Genomic DNA, 15,930 nt, shown 5'->3' with positions numbered 1-15,930 from the left:
TTCAGTTCGAATAATGGATAATGTTTTTGTTTTAATAACATCTTGGAAGAACCCACTTCAGACAATTCAGTGGCAATTATTTTTAAATTTTGGTCATTTCAATATAGTAATGTAGTTTGACAAGGGTTGAAATCACTTATTTACTTTGTCCCTTTTCTTTCTAAATGTGTGCAAATCACCTTTACAGCATCCCTAAAGATAATATGACTGTAAGATATTGGAACCAAACTAGGCCATTTAGCCTATCGAATCAGCGGGAGTACTGATAGTAGTATTAAAAACTGCAGAAGAGAACAAGCGACAGATGATCCTGTGGGGGAGGTACGACATTTGGACTATAACAGGGTTAACTTTGATCCTTTCGGACTACAGAGCTTGTCCAGATTCCTGTCGATGTCGCTGTTTTGACTTAAAGACATGCATCGGCTAAAGTGTCATGAAGATTTGAGCTTAGGACCTTCTGTTCTTTCGGCAATCATATGTCTTTTCTCGTGTCTTGAAGGAGCTTCTGGCGAAGGAGCGGGCCCCTATGGTGCCCCCGCCCGAGACCCCAGCAACAGCCAGACACCCAGGTGCCAGGCTGCGACTAGGATGATACCACCATAGCTGGGAGTCAACGACCTGCACCTCAGGACACCCCGGAGCTCGAGTCCAGCAATAACACTGATTAATCGTCAGAGATATCTCCAACCCCTCCGAGACCCTGACATCAGTTCGCCACCTCAGTGAAGAGGCTCCTGGGGGGCACTACGACATGCACCGGTACGCAGACTGACGGTCGGGAGTGCGAGCCGATCCATAGACTAGCTGCCTTTCAGATGGGGTTTGGGCTTCTGGATAAGGAAGCCCCATCGATTGCGGAGCTGCAGTCGTAGAACCAGGCACGACATGAGGGGTTAACGGTGATCATACCGCATCTGCAGGTGCAGTTGGAGGACACCATCCGCTTGATGGAGCAGGAGATGGTGCGACCATCTGTGCCACCCAGGCCAACACTGCACGGGTGGCGTCCATGGTGGAGGGCTTGGGGGGTGAAGGTTTCAGCAAATGGGTCAGGGTAAACATGGACCAGGAATCTTTGTGTAGGCGGTGACGAAGGACCAGGGCAGGGCGGCACTATCACAGGCAACTATGTGCCAAGGCCACTTAGATATTGTAGCTGTGCACTGTTGCTTGCACTGGTCGCAATGGGCAATGGTTGAGAGCGTACACAGAATTTCCAGGGGCTTACCGACGTTGCACACAGAGGGAGATGGCCCAGTCACAGCATGACATGGTGCAATCCCAGAACAAGGTGGTCCACTCCCTATCGTCCATGACCGAGAGCATTAAGACCCTGGATGAGGCGGCAGCAGCTTCCAGGACTGGCAGTGTCAGGTAGCAGGGCAGCCTCAGGATGTAGCTCCGCTCGCAGCGCCATTCCATAGATTAGCCCATGGACCAACGGGCACCTTAAGGAAGGAGGAAGTGGTGGAATCTGTGTCAGTGACTCCCGCAGGGGATGTGCCGGAACACCGAAGCACATCGGACTGCCCCCCCCCCCCCACTCCCCTTCCTCTCCCTGGTGTATCACATGGGCAACGGGTAGAACAGGGCGGTGCCACGCCTCGTAGGAGACCCGAGCTGCAGCCGGGCCCATTCAGGCCAGGTCGCCCTAGAAGGCGGCCACCAAAGGGGAACTAGGTCACAGGGCAGGAATCACAGCAGGTATCCTCCACTCCTGATGTACCACCTGAGGATCACCTAGGCATAGCGTTAGGGTCTGTATAGCTAGAAAAGTGGACACTATTAAGTTGGCACGGGTGCAGGGCACAGTTTAATGATAAGGGCTAGGGCAAAATCCACCATATCTGTTTGCACATTAAAGATCTCTGCAGAATGTTATAACCTGCCTCGGTGCACTGGGATGGAAAGGCTGGACTGGGGTGGACGCAGAGGGCAAGCGGGGCGCGCGGGTGGAAATGTGTAGAGGTTGAGGGTGGGGGGGGGGGGGGGGGTTGGCCCTGGGACCGCGGTTCAGGGAGTGCTCACCGCTCTGGGGTCGCACCCCCAACCCACCCACCACCCACCACTCCAGCCCCACGTCCGCCAGCCCTTGGAATCTTTGGACCACGTGATGGAATGGCCAGCTCTCATGCAGAGGTCACCTAGGTGGCCGTGGTAAGTACTACTGTGGGCTGGAGTCAGACGTTGTCACGTGATGTGGAGCTCCTGAGCTCATCGCAGAGCAGATTGCCTTCATCCTCCATCCCGTGGGCTAGACAGGCTGCCCGTGCCAGCCCAGGGCCCGCACCTCGTCGTGAGCCAGGTAGCTTTCATGGAGTGGGTGCAGGAGTGGGTGGGGTGTGCCGGTGGCCAAGGGAGACATTGTAGTGTGGGTTGTGGTGTCTTTGCCCTTGGCCAGTGGATGGCGAAATTGCAGACGATCAGAGCATACCGGACGCATTGGCTCTGGCACACAGGTTGTGATTCCTCCCGTGCCTGCCGGGGCCCCATGCCATGACCATCCGCACGCTCACCCACAACCTCCTCCTCGCCCCAGGCCTGGAGTTCAACATACTCCTGCAGCACGTCACCCTTCTGCTGCGTGACCTTGTGGGGGACGCAGCAGGCCACCACAATGTCGGCGATCCTCCCTCCCATCGCTATACTGGAGGGCTCCTCTAGAACGGTGCAGGGAACTGAACTACATCTTGAGGACGTCAAAGCACTGCTCGATCAGGACTCTGGTCGCTGCATGGTCTCTCTGACAGTCTGGGGCTTCCGGATAGGCGTCGTCAGTCACTGCTGCAGCAGCTAAACCCTGTTGCCCAAAAAACAAACTTTCAGCCGGGGGTATCTCACGAAGAAGACGGGAACCGTCGAGTGTTCTTGCATGAAATCTGGGTGCACATTTCCCGTGTACCAACTGCAGTCGTGCAAGATGTGCATCTAAGGTCACACACCAGCTGCAGGTTCATCGAGTGGATCCCTTTAGGTTTATAAAGAATGGCCTGTCATGCGATGGTTCTCATTAGGGACTTGCATCCCGTCGATCACCACTGGACCTGGGCATGTTGGCGAGGATGGCAAAACTCACTGCCTGGGCAACCTGATAGGAATGGTCCACATCGAATTTGATCTATTTGTGCCACCCCGGAATTTAGGGCCAGCATGACGGCATGAATGCACCTGTGAGATGTCGGTTAGGTCCCCACTCAGCGCCTAGAGGGATCCCGTGGCGTCAACGTTCAGGGCGACCATCACCTTGACGGCCACCAGGAGCAGGTATCCTCTTACATTCCCCCGTGTTGCTGTCGGCATCCTGACTTGGGAGACGTGTTGCACTGTCCACCTACTCAGCCAGAGTCTTCGACGGCATGACCGGTCTGCCATGTCCTCGAACGACAAGCGCTGTGAAACACTCGAGGTCTCATGCGTTGCCTTATTCCCACCTCTTGCTCGGCCTGTTGGGCGGTCAGCTCCCCATTCTCACCGGCTGCCTCCTGTTCCACTGGGACAGGATCCAATGTAGCAGGGTCCATCTCCAACATCCCGAACATCTCCAGCTCGTACTGCCTCAGTGCATCCCCCAGGCTAGCCGAAAACAGGATGAATACCACCATTCCTCGTTGCTTTCCGAAGTCCATTGACTGCTGGGGGTGAAAGCCAGATATGTTAGCATTGTCCGTACCCACGTGCCCGACCAGGCCCTACATCGTGGCCGCAGGCTGCACTGCACCTCCCTTCCCCATCCGCAAAACCACCCCAGGCGTTCCCCCTGGCACACTTCCCTCCATGCCCCTTATCCAGTCGGTGCCCAGCACCATGGGGACCTCTGGCACTGTCACCCGCCTCTGCTGCCGGCGGTACCCATGCCAGTGGTACGCACCGATCCTGTGCCCTCCTGCAGGGGCTATTGCAGCCGCTGCCATTGGTGGGCCACGTGCTACTCCGCCGTCGAGTGGCAGTTAGTTGGGGAGGGAAGTTGGTGTAGTGGAGGGTTGGGGGTGAAATATGGAGGCGGTGTGGTGCGGGAACCCATATGCCCGGTGCCACTGCACGGCCATGTGCCATTGATGGCGGTCAGTGAGGTGGGCAGCAAGATGGCGGTCTTGCAGGCTGCGGCAATAGAGGCCATCGATTGATGAACGTGGGTACGCCGGGCGGGGGTGGTGGTGGTATCAGGCCATCCGTTGTTCACCCCCGTCACTTCGCGCTGCACCGCAGACTTGAAGATGCCCCCCCCCCCGCACCCCCACCCCCGCAGCGGACTAGGTCGCTGCTGTTGACGCACTGGAGCAGAGCATTCTGGTGGGCGCCCGGCACCAGCCGGGAGTTTCGCTTCACGACAGATTCTCCACCCAATCGCGTTTCCAGACATCGCCGTCGGCCCACGGAGAATGCTGTCCGTCATTGTTTTGTGTCCCCTGCCCTTGTGGCTTCAATTGCTTATTTATGCCTCTCGCCTTATTTCGCGCTTCTCGCCAGCCATTTACGATCCTAGTTCTACAAGGCTTCCAAATTACTCCAGACTTTCTGCAATAGGTATGTTACACCCATTTCCATCAGCCTGTGTGCTGAATGAGATTTCCTCTTTATTCGCATGCAAACAATGATTCTATTATCCATTCCCACCGACAAGGGCGACCTTAAACAAAGTACTGGCTATTCCTCAGAATTCTTGGAGTCCCAATTTAATTCAATGCCACACCCTTCTGAATCTGCTTTCAAATTATTTTCATTTGTGTTGTGAAGCTGCTGCTTTTGAACCAGGTACAATGAGTTCGTGGACACCTATTTCCTTAATGTTAAAAATATTACTTTTCATGCCCCTGTTAGATTACAAACCCATTCCTAACCTACGCTTCAATTTGACATGCCATCACTTGAAGCCACTTGAAGCTGTTTCCTTCAAAACCCTCTTCACATTAGGGATGTACAACGAAAATGCGGGAGTAACCAGTGACACTGATGTCCTGTGAAATAACGTGAAAAAACAAAATCCACACAGATTTCCTCCTGCTCCCCTCCTGGCCACCATGCCAGATACCATGCATGTTCCTCCATCTGATCACATTTGTATCCGCCTTTCCTCTGCGAAACTATTGATGGCTGCACCGTCTTCCAGCTAACAGCCAGGCTTCCGAATTATTTTTTTGTAACCCCTAGGTCCACTCTGATAAGATATCACGAATGGAATGACTCCCGCAAAAAACAGAAACGCGTCTCAGGCCAGTGGATTGGATAACAATCGGCGCTGTGGCTTAGTTGGTTAAAGCGCCTGTCTAATAAACAGGTGATTCTGAGTTCAAATCTCAGCAGTGCCTTTAGACGTTTCGTCGATGCACGGTTTTAGATCAAAACAGCGAGCTGAAAAACGAATGTTGGAAAATAGAAAATCATGGGAAAACCTGTTTGATGAAAGCATAAAATCATGGCAAAATCTGTAGTACCAACTTTTTTAAAAAGTGCCCTGTGCTCCATCACATGTTTGTCAAATCTTCCCCAGCATCCATTTATCGGTGACCTTATTTTAGGGCAGGACGATATCACAGTCACAGCATAACATTGTGGCTTCACAGCGCCAGAGACCCAGATTCGATTCGCTGCTGGGTCACTATCTGTGCGGTGTCTGCACGTTCTCCCCGTGTCTGCGTAGGTTCCCTCCCACAGTCCAAAGACGTGCAGACACCGCAACGGTGGTTTGCCATCCTAAATTGCCCTTCGTGCCCAAAAAAGGTGAGGAGGGGTGATTGGGTTACGGGGATAAGGTGGAAGTGAGGGCTTAAGTGGGTCGGTGCAGACTCGATGGGCGGAATGGCCACCTTCTGCACTGTATGTTCGATGTTCTAACATTCGCTCCCTGGTGCGATCTCAGTTGCTGTCACTGCAACGGCAGGGGCAAACAGCGATCTCCTTTGGCAGACATCATCAAGCTGAACTCGGAGATTCTCAACTCGGCTGCGTTGCTTTTGAATGCTTCATTCCACCCATTCTGGGGCCATTAACACGCATGCGTTGGTATTTCAATTAGTGTGACTTTTGTTAATATTTGTATTGGAATTTTAATGATTTCTTGTACAAAGTTTACAGAAACCGAACAATAAGAGGAATAACCGCTCCAACACTCTCTCCCCACATCAATGTAAACTAATCCCTCAATATGCCCCTCATCCCCACCCAATTTCCCCCCACCCCAACTGGTTATTATTGATTTCCCATATTATATTACATGTTTTTAGAGTTTGAATTTGTTTACATGTGACAGTACAATAAGAAAAGAGGAGAAGGAAACCATACATGCAAAAGTACCCAGATAACATCGACCATCTCCCAGCCCTCCTTCTGCAAGTACATTGGCTTTGTTCGTCCACCGGTTTTATTTACATTATTCCATCTGAGATGGAGTGAGTGGTGGTACGGTAGGAAAGTGGATAACACTCTTTGATCACAACTCCAGGGTCGCAGGTTCGATTCCTAGGCTTGGATCACTGGCTGTGTGGAGTTTGCAAGTTATCCCCGTGTGTGCGTGGGTTTGCTCTGAGTGCTCCGGTTTCCTCCCACAAATCCCGAAGGACGTGCTGTTACGTGAATTGGACGTTCTTAATTCTCTCTCTGTGCACTCGAACAGGCGCCGGAATGTGGCGACTAGGGGCTTTTCACAGTGACGTCATTGTAGTGTTAATCGTTGAACATGTTTCCCCTTAATGTCCCTAAATGTCTTTGGAGCGAGGAGAATACTATCTTGATCAGCTAGAAGACAGAATCGAAGGTTGGAGGAAGGTGGCTTGGTAAACGTTTTCAACGGTTGCAGACAGACACGGAGCGAAACGATAGAATGGACGATTCGTATGTGGTGCGATTTGTTTCTTTGATTGAATCTATTTTCATATTGTAGCTGCAGTTGAACATTATTGGAGGGATTCAAACATGGAGATTGAAAAAGGTCGACACACTTTCGAGAGGAGACAATGTGTCCAGGGGCTTTTCAAAGGTAGCGAGGTTGGAGACGAGGCCGTAGTTTGCAAGAACTAGATAAGAAGAGGATTGTTTTTAGTAGTAAGCTGACCATGGAGCGAACGGTCTCATTGGAAGAAAGACAGTTACTGACAATATTAGCCAGCATGGGGAGAATCAAGTGAAGTTGTTGATCAGCAATTTAGACGGACTAAGAAGAATCAGGAAACAAGGAAATGGGTCTCACGGAGAAGATGAGTTTGAAAAGAAATGATACAATGTGAGGACCTAACAGGAAGAGTTCAGCTACAAAAAGCTATGAAAGTAAATCTTAGATGATTCTATAACGTATTTATTTTCGGCAGTGTCAAAGGAATTCTCTCACACATTTCTTAATGTCCACTTTCTGTGCTATGCACTAAAAACAAACAATTTAAATAAACTTGTACATTATGGTTCAGCGACACGATTTTCTGCATTAATACACAAGACCAGTGGTGAAAGTGATGAAACTTCACATTTAGTCCCTGTGATTTATTTGGAGACAAGGTTCGCAGTATTAGATTCAAACAAAATTAAAGCTCAATAATTGGAAAAACGACAATTCAAATAAATCATTCAAATGAGCGAGAAAATAACATAATTCAGAAACACGCCTGTGTAATAGGCGTGTGCACTGGAACTGAGTGGGATCTGGTGGAACCCTTAACTTTTTTCCCAGCCGAGTGTTTTATAACTCGTTGCTTTAAAATGCCGACTTTTCAGGATGGTTTTGCAATTCTTCCGCAGTCAGTAAAATTATCAAATTAATGTAGTCAGGGATGTATAATACCATGAGGTGATGGGAAATGCGCCAGCATCAACTCACGTCCAATTAGAAAGGGACAGCAAATGGTGGCAACGCTAATGCCTCTCACGTGCCTGAAATAATAAAATTTTAAAACCGCTTTGTCATTTGATTCATCAAACTATTGGAGTGTCGGGGAATAGTCTCGCCGTCTCTTCTTTTCGAGAGAAAGCTGTGTCCTGACTCTCTCCTTCCACCGTCCAGCAGAGCCCCCACCCCTGCCGCTGTGTGGGCACTTCGCGCTATTATTCACCGTTAATTGACCAGAAAAACAGATCTGCCAGGAGGACATTCTTGTTCTGTTACATTACCAGTGACACTGGTAATAAGTGACAATAAATATTAACAGCTATTATACAGAACGCTATTCTGGCTTACCGGGAGTACCAATGGCTACCAGAACAGGATAGTAAATGTCTTTGATCTGTAGAATTATCGGCCGTTCCATTATTTGGAAGAACCTTCGCCCACTGATCCGCTTTGCAGTTCTCACTGGAAATGTGTGAGATCCCTCGGAGCCCCTTTATAGAACAATCCGTTCCCAGCTGAGAAACGCAGCTTGCACAATATTTGCCGTTAGTTACAGTCACTAAACAAACAAAGGAGTGTTTCCAGTTCAGTGCATTGTGAACGGCAATAGCAAAATTGAGCAGGTCAGTCCACAATACTACTGCCATTTATATTACTCAACAGAAAGAAATCCCAGACGATGGGCCGAATGGCCTTACTTCCGCTCTACTGGTCTTATGGAAAGTGCCTTATTCGTACAGCTCGTAGAACGAAAATCCAAGATAGTTTTTCAGATCAGTATGCCGTCGAACCAACAAGTGAGCCGTTTATTTTAGATCTGGTCTTGAAGAATGAGGGAGGTCTTATAACACATTGGCTTCTAAGGAAGAGTGAAACAATATCATGGAAATTGTCATTCTATATTTGTCCCGAGGATGACACATCTCGTAATAGTAAACTACGTAGCCTGTCGTTGCGAACATTCAAATGGAGATCTTGAAATGACTTTTCAAAATGTATGATTGTAGACATGAAATTTATCGAAAATGTTAAATGCATATTAATGCAAGGACGAACGGCCACACAAATAAAGAAAAGTGGTACAACCGTGATTAACAATAAGATAAATATATCAAATTTTATCGCCAAATTAAATAACAAACCTCGGAAATGGAAGTGGTTTAGATTTCATCAAAATCGGACCTACAATTGGGAAGCACACTGGGGATAAATAAGTGAGACTGAGATGAACACAGTTCAGAGTAAGAGCAGGCAGAGGCTCGGGGCAGGGCCCAGCGCGCCTGTAGTACAGTGCAGAATGAAAGAACTATAACAAGTAAAACAGACGAACTGAGAGCCTGGATTAAGAGATGGAACTATGATGCAATTGCAAATGCAAAGACAGGTTAAAGGAGGGACAGGACTGGCAGCTTAACATTCCGGGTATCGTTGTTTTAGACGGGTCAGAAGGGGAAACAAAAGAGGTTGGGCAGTTGCAATGCTGAATAGGGAGCAGATCACATCTGTGTTGAGGGAGGACACATTGGAGGGATCGTGCAGTGCGGTATTATGGGTGGAACTTAGGAATAAAAAGGGTGAAATCACAATGCTCGGAGTAACATTGAGCATCCAACACGCCGCAGGAGACAGAGGGGCAGTTGTGTAGTCAGATACTGAAAGGTGTGAAAAACTCAGGGTAATTGCGACGGGGGACTTTAACTTCCATATTGACTAAGAATCCCTTACAGCCAGGTGCCCGGAGGGAGAGTAATTTGTTAGATGTTTCCATCTAACAATTGGAGGGCTATTTGATGCAGTATGTTGATATTCAAACCAGGGAAGGGGCCATACTAGATTTGATATTGGGGAATGTGCCAGGCCACGGGATTGACGTTTCAGTGGGGAAGCATTTTGGTCTTAGCGACTATCATTTCAGAAGATTTTGGGTAGTCACGGATAACGACAAGAGTGGCGCCGGGCGAGGGTGCTTATTTGAGTGAGGGCCAATTATATCCAAATTAAGCAGCAATGGTGGGAATGTGGATTGGGAGCAGTTATTTGGCAGCAAATCCACGTCTGACACGTGGGAGATTTTTAAAAGGCCAGTTGATTGAAGTGTCGGATGTCGCCGCCAAAATAAAGGATATAAATGCCAAGATTCGGGAACCATGGATGACAAGGGAAATTGTAAGATTAGTCAAATGTGAAAAGGAAGCATACGCTAGGTCTAGGCATCTAAAAACTGACGAAGCCTTGAGGACTACAGTGAAAGTAGGAAGGAACTTGAACGTGGAATTAGGATGGCTACCAAGTGCCATGAAATATCTTCAGCAAACATGATCAACGAGAATCCCACTTCTTTTAGGCATATATTCGGAACAAGAGGGTGGCAAGAGAAAGTGTAGGCCCGCTCAAGGACAATGGAGGAAGGTTATGCGTACAACCAGATGAACTGAGTGAAATTGAAATTCTTAATGAGTACTTTGTATTGGTATTCGCCAGGGAGAAGGACATGACGGAGTTTGAGGTCAGGGATAGGTGTGTGCACGCGCTTTAGAACGTCTCCATATCAAAGGAGGAAGTGTTAAGTATCCTCAATTGCATTAAGGTATACAAGTCCCCGGGGCCGTACTGGAACCATGCCAGGTTACTTCCGGAGGCAAAGGGAGATATAGCTAGTGCCTTCACATCCTCTTTGACCACAGGCGAGGTTCCAGAGGACTGGAGAATGAATACCCAACGCTGTTCCCTTGTTTAAGAAAGGAAGCAGGGAAAATCGAACAAATTATAGGCCGGCGAGCCTGACATCAGCGGTCGGGACGTTTTTGGAAAAGATGCTGAGGGACAGGGTAAATGCGCATTTGGAGGAAAATGCATTAGTTAGTGACCAGCAGAACGGTTTTGTGTGGGGAAGTTTATGTCTCACCAACTTGAATGAGTTTTACGAACAGGTAAAAAAGAAAACTGATGAGGGAATGGCTTTGGGTATAGTTTATATGGTCTTTAGTAAGGCGTTTGACAAGTTCCCTCATGGCAGACTGGTACAAAAACTAAACTCACATGAGTTGTGGGGTGGGGAGGGGGAGGGGGAGGGGGGGGGGGAGCTAGGTGAATGCTGAATTGGCTTGGTTATAGAAGACAGAAAGTAGCGATCGAAGGGTCTTTTTTCCGAAAGGAGACCTGTAGCGAGTAGTGTTTCGCCAAAACAAAAAATGCTGGAAACTCCCAGCAGGTTTGGCTGCATCTGTAGCGAGAGAAACGAGCGAACGTTTCGAGTCTCGATGAACCTTTGTCAAACAAAAAAGGCATAGAAAGTGGGAGATACTTATATTGCAGGGTGAGGGAATGGAAGATGAGTCATAGCCACAGAAACCAAGGGAAAGGAGTGCTAATGGCCGTCCCCAGAGAGAATAAAATGGATGAAAGGCCAAAAAGCAGAGAAATTAAAATCAGATGGTAAGCTGTGAGATGTAGATGTGGGGGAACGGGGGACATTGCAGGGAGGGAGGTAAAATGAGAAAAATGGGGAAGGGGATGCAAAGGGGAGAAAACGTAAGGAAAGGAGGGACAACGAAGGGGGGAAGAGTGGGGGAGAACTATATATAAAGAAAGACAAGAAAGAAATGAAAGGTAAAATAAAGTTGAAATTAAATGGAATGAAAGCAAATGGGTCGAGGTGGGGTAGAGCTAATCATCTGAAGTTGTTGAATTTTAAGTTGAGACCGGAAGGCTGTAGCGTGCCTAATCGGAAGATGAGATGCTGTTCCTTCAGTTGAGCGTTGAGCTTCACTGGAACATTGCAGCAGGCCACGGACAGACACGTGACCATGGGTGCAGGGCCCTGTGTTAAAATGGCAATCAACGGGAAGCTAAGGGTCCTGAATGCACACAGAATGCAGGTACTCAGCAAAGCGATCACCCAGTCTACGTTTGGTCTCTCGGATATAGAGGAGACCACTAGTGAGCAGCAAATGCGATTGACCAAACTGAATGGGGTGCAATTTAAACGCGGCTTAACCTGGAATGAGTGTTTGTGAGCTGGGATGTTCAACCAGGTAAAAGGACAGGTGTTACACCTTCTGCGATTGCATGGGAAGGTGCCATGGGTGATGGGAGAGGTGTTGGGTATGGTGGAGGAGTGGACTAGATTATACCGGATGGAACAGTCTCTGCCGAATTCTGACAGAAGGACTGAAGGGAAGATACATTTGGCGGTGGTATCACGCTGGGGTTGGCGAAAATGGTAGAGGATTATGCTTTGCATACCGAGGCTGGTGGGAGGAAATGAGAGAACGAGGGGGATTCTGTCCTTATTCTGGGATGGTGGGGAGGGGGCGGGGATACTGGCGCGGGTGATGGACCGCACGCTGTTGAGGGCCCTGCCAACAACTGTAGGTGGGAAATCAAGGTTGAGGAAGAACCACTTTGCCAAGCACCTTCGGTCTCTGCGCATTCAGGACCCTGACCTTCCCGTTGCTTGCCATTTTAACACACTCCCTGCTCCCACGTCCACATGTTTGTCCTTGGCCTGCTGCAATGTTCCAGTGAAGCTCAACGCAGACTGGAAACAGAATCTCATCTTCCGGTTAGGCATACAACAGCTTTCTGGTCTCAACGTCGAATTCACCAACATCATATTATTAGCTGCAGCCCTTTTATTTATTTTTTGTCTTTCTTTATATATATTTTCCCCACCCTTTGCCCTATCTTATGCCCCCTTTTCGAACCCTTTCTCCTCTTTACTTCCCCATCCTGCCCTTTTTCTGATTTTACCTCAAGAATAAAAACGTATTTTTCGCCACTATGTAGACATCAGTGGCATCTGTCGTGCCATGTATAAATTTTCTAATTTTGGATACCCAATTAATTTTTTCCAATTAAGGCGCAATTTAACGTGGCCAATCCACCTACACTGCATATTTTTCGGTTGTGGGGGCGAAGCCAACGTCAACACGAGGCGAATGTGCAAACTCCACATGGATAGCAAGCCAGAGCAGGAATAGAACCTAGGACCCCAGCGTCGTCAGACAGCAGTGCTAACCACTGCGCCACCGTGCTGCCCCTGACCTGCCACATTGACCTGAGGCGTAAGAAATTAGTCAGGGAAATGACGATTATTCAGTTCGAATAATGGATAATGTTTTTGTTTTAATAACATCTTGGAAGAACCCACTTCAGACAATTCAGTGGCAATTATTTTTAAATTTTGGTCATTTCAATATAGTAATGTAGTTTGACAAGGGTTGAAATCACTTATTTACTTTGTCCCTTTTCTTTCTAAATGTGTGCAAATCACCTTTACAGCATCCCTAAAGATAATAAGACTGTAAGATATTGGAACCAAACTAGGCCATTTAGCCTATCGAATCAGCGGGAGTACTGATAGTAGTATTAAAAACTGCAGAAGAGAACAAGCGACAGATGATCCTGTGGGGGAGGTACGACATTTGGACTATAACAGGGTTAACTTTGATCCTTTCGGACTACAGAGCTTGTCCAGATTCCTGTCGATGTCGCTGTTTTGACTTAAAGACATGCATCGGCTAAAGTGTCATGAAGATTTGAGCTTAGGACCTTCTGTTCTTTCGGCAATCATATGTCTTTTCTCGTGTCTTGAAGGAGCTTCTGGCGAAGGAGCGGGCCCCTATGGTGCCCCCGCCCCAGACCCCAGCAACAGCCAGACACCCAGGTGCCAGGCTGCGACTAGGATGATACCACCATAGCTGGGAGTCCACGACCTGCACCTCAGGACACCCCGGAGCTCGAGTCCAGCAATAACACTGATTAATCGTCAGAGATATCTCCAACCCCTCCGAGACCCTGACATCAGTTCGCCACCTCAGTGAAGAGGCTCCTGGGGGGCACTACGACATGCACCGGTACGCAGAGTGACGGTCGGGAGTGCGAGCCGATCCATAGACTAGCTGCCTTTCAGATGGGGTTTGGGCTTCTGGATAAGGAAGCCCCATCGATTGCGGAGCTGCAGTCGTAGAACCAGGCACGACATGAGGGGTTAACGGTGATCATACCGCATCTGCAGGTGTAGTTGGAGGACACCATCCGCTTGATGGAGCAGGAGATGGTGCGACCATCTGTGCCACCCAGGCCAACACTGCACGGATGGCGTCCATGGTGGAGGGCTTGGGGGGTGAAGGTTTCAGCAAATGGGTCAGGGTAAACATGGACCAGGAATCTTTGTGTAGGCGGTGACGAAGGACTAGGGCAGGGCGGCACTATCACAGGCAACTATGTGCCAAGGCCACTTGGATATTGTAGCTGTGCACTGTTGCTTGCACTGGTCGCAATGGGCAATGGTTGAGAGCATAGACAGAATTTCCAGGGGCTTACCGACGTTGCACACAGAGGGAGATGGCCCAGTCACAGCATGACATGGTGCAATCCCAGAACAAGGTGGTCCACTCCCTATCGTCCATGACCGAGAGCATTAAGACCCTGGATGAGGCGGCAGCAGCTTCCAGGACTGGCAGTGTCAGGTAGCAGGGCAGCCTCAGGATGTAGCCCCGCTCGCAGCGCCATTCCATAGATTAGCCCATGGACCAACGGGCACCTTAAGGAAGGAGGAAGTGGTGGAATCTGTGTCAGTGACTCCCGCAGGGGATGTGCCGGAACACCGAAGCACATCGGACTGCCCCCTCCCCCCCACTCCCCTTCCTCTCCCTGGTGTATCACATGGGCAACGGGTAGAACAGGGCGGCGCCACGCCTCGTAGGAGACCCGAGCTGCAGCCGGGCCCATTCAGGCCAGGTCGCCCTAGAAGGCGGCCACCAAAGGGGAACTAGGTCACAGGGCCGGAATCACAGCAGGTATCCTCCACTCCTGATGTACCACCTGAGGATCACCTAGGCATAGCGTTAGGGTCTGTATAGCTAGAAAAGTGGACACTATTAAGTTGGCACGGGTGCAGGGCACAGTTTAATGATAAGGGCTAGGGCAAAATCCACCATATCTGTTTGCACATTAAAGATCTCTGCAGAATGTTATAACCTGCCTCGGTGCACTGGGATGGAAAGGCTGGACTGGGGTGGACGCAGAGGGCAAGCGGGGCGCGCGGGTGGAAATGTGTAGAGGTTGATGGTGGGGGGGGGGGGGGTGGTTGGCCCTGGGACCGCGGTTCAGGGAGTGCTCACCGCTCTGGGGTCGCACCCCCAACCCACCCACCACCCACCACTCCAGCCCCACGTCCGCCAGCCCTTGGAATCTTTGGACCACGTGATGGAATGGCCAGCTCTCATGCAGAGGTCACCTAGGTGGCCGTGGTAAGTACTACTGTGGGCTGGAGTCAGACGTTGTCACGTGATGTGGAGCTCCTGAGCTCATCGCAGAGCAGATTGTCTTCATCCTCCATCCCGTGGGCTAGACAGGCTGCCCGTGCCAGCCCAGGGCCCGCACCTCGTCGTGAGCCAGGTAGCTTTCATGGAGTGGGTGCAGGAGTGGGTGGGGTGTGCCGGTGGCCAAGGGAGACATTGTAGTGTGGGTTGTGGTGTCTTTGCCCTTGGCCAGTGGATGGCGAAATTGCAGACGATCAGAGCATACCGGACGCATTGGCCCTGGCACACAGGTTGTGATTCCTCCCGTGCCTGCCGGGGCCCCATGCCATGACCATCCGCACGCTCACCCACAACCTCCTCGTCGCCCCAGGCCTGGAGTTCAACATACTCCTGCAGCACGTCGCCCTTCTGCTGCGTGACCTTGTGGGGGACGCAGCAGGCCACCACAATGTCGGCGATCCTCCCTCCCATCGCTATACTGGAGGGCTCCTCTAGAACGGTGCAGGGAACTGAACTACATCTTGAGGACGTCAAAGCACTGCTCGATCAGGACTCTGGTCGCTGCATGGTCTCTCTGACAGTCTGGGGCTTCCGGATAGGCGTCGTCAGTCACTGCTGCAGCAGCTAAACCCTGTTGCCCAAAAAACAAACTTTCAGCCGGGGGTATCTCGCGAAGAAGACGGGAACCGTCGAGTGTTCTTGCATGAAATCTGGGTGCACATTTCCCGTGTACCAACTGCAGTCGTGCAAGATGTGCACCTAAGGTCACACACCAGCTGCAGGTTCATCGAGTGGATCCCTTTAGGTTTATAAAGAATGGCCTTTCATGCGATGGTTCTCATTAGG

The 15,930-nt window shown here is 49.9% G+C and overlaps 1 non-coding gene across 1 annotated transcript; it reads left to right on the top strand.

Moving 5' to 3' along the window:
- Positions 1-5,235: 5,235 nt before the first annotated feature.
- On the top strand, positions 5,236-5,309 carry trnai-aau (transfer RNA isoleucine (anticodon AAU)). The gene has a single exon. It is a non-coding gene; the product is annotated as a tRNA-Ile (tRNA).
- Positions 5,310-15,930: the final 10,621 nt, after the last annotated feature.

This window comes from Scyliorhinus torazame, unplaced genomic scaffold (assembly GCF_047496885.1).
Source record: "Scyliorhinus torazame isolate Kashiwa2021f unplaced genomic scaffold, sScyTor2.1 scaffold_694, whole genome shotgun sequence".
In the NCBI taxonomy this organism is placed as follows: Eukaryota; Metazoa; Chordata; class Chondrichthyes; order Carcharhiniformes; family Scyliorhinidae; genus Scyliorhinus; species Scyliorhinus torazame.
This window is presented reverse-complemented; position numbering and strand designations above follow the sequence as displayed.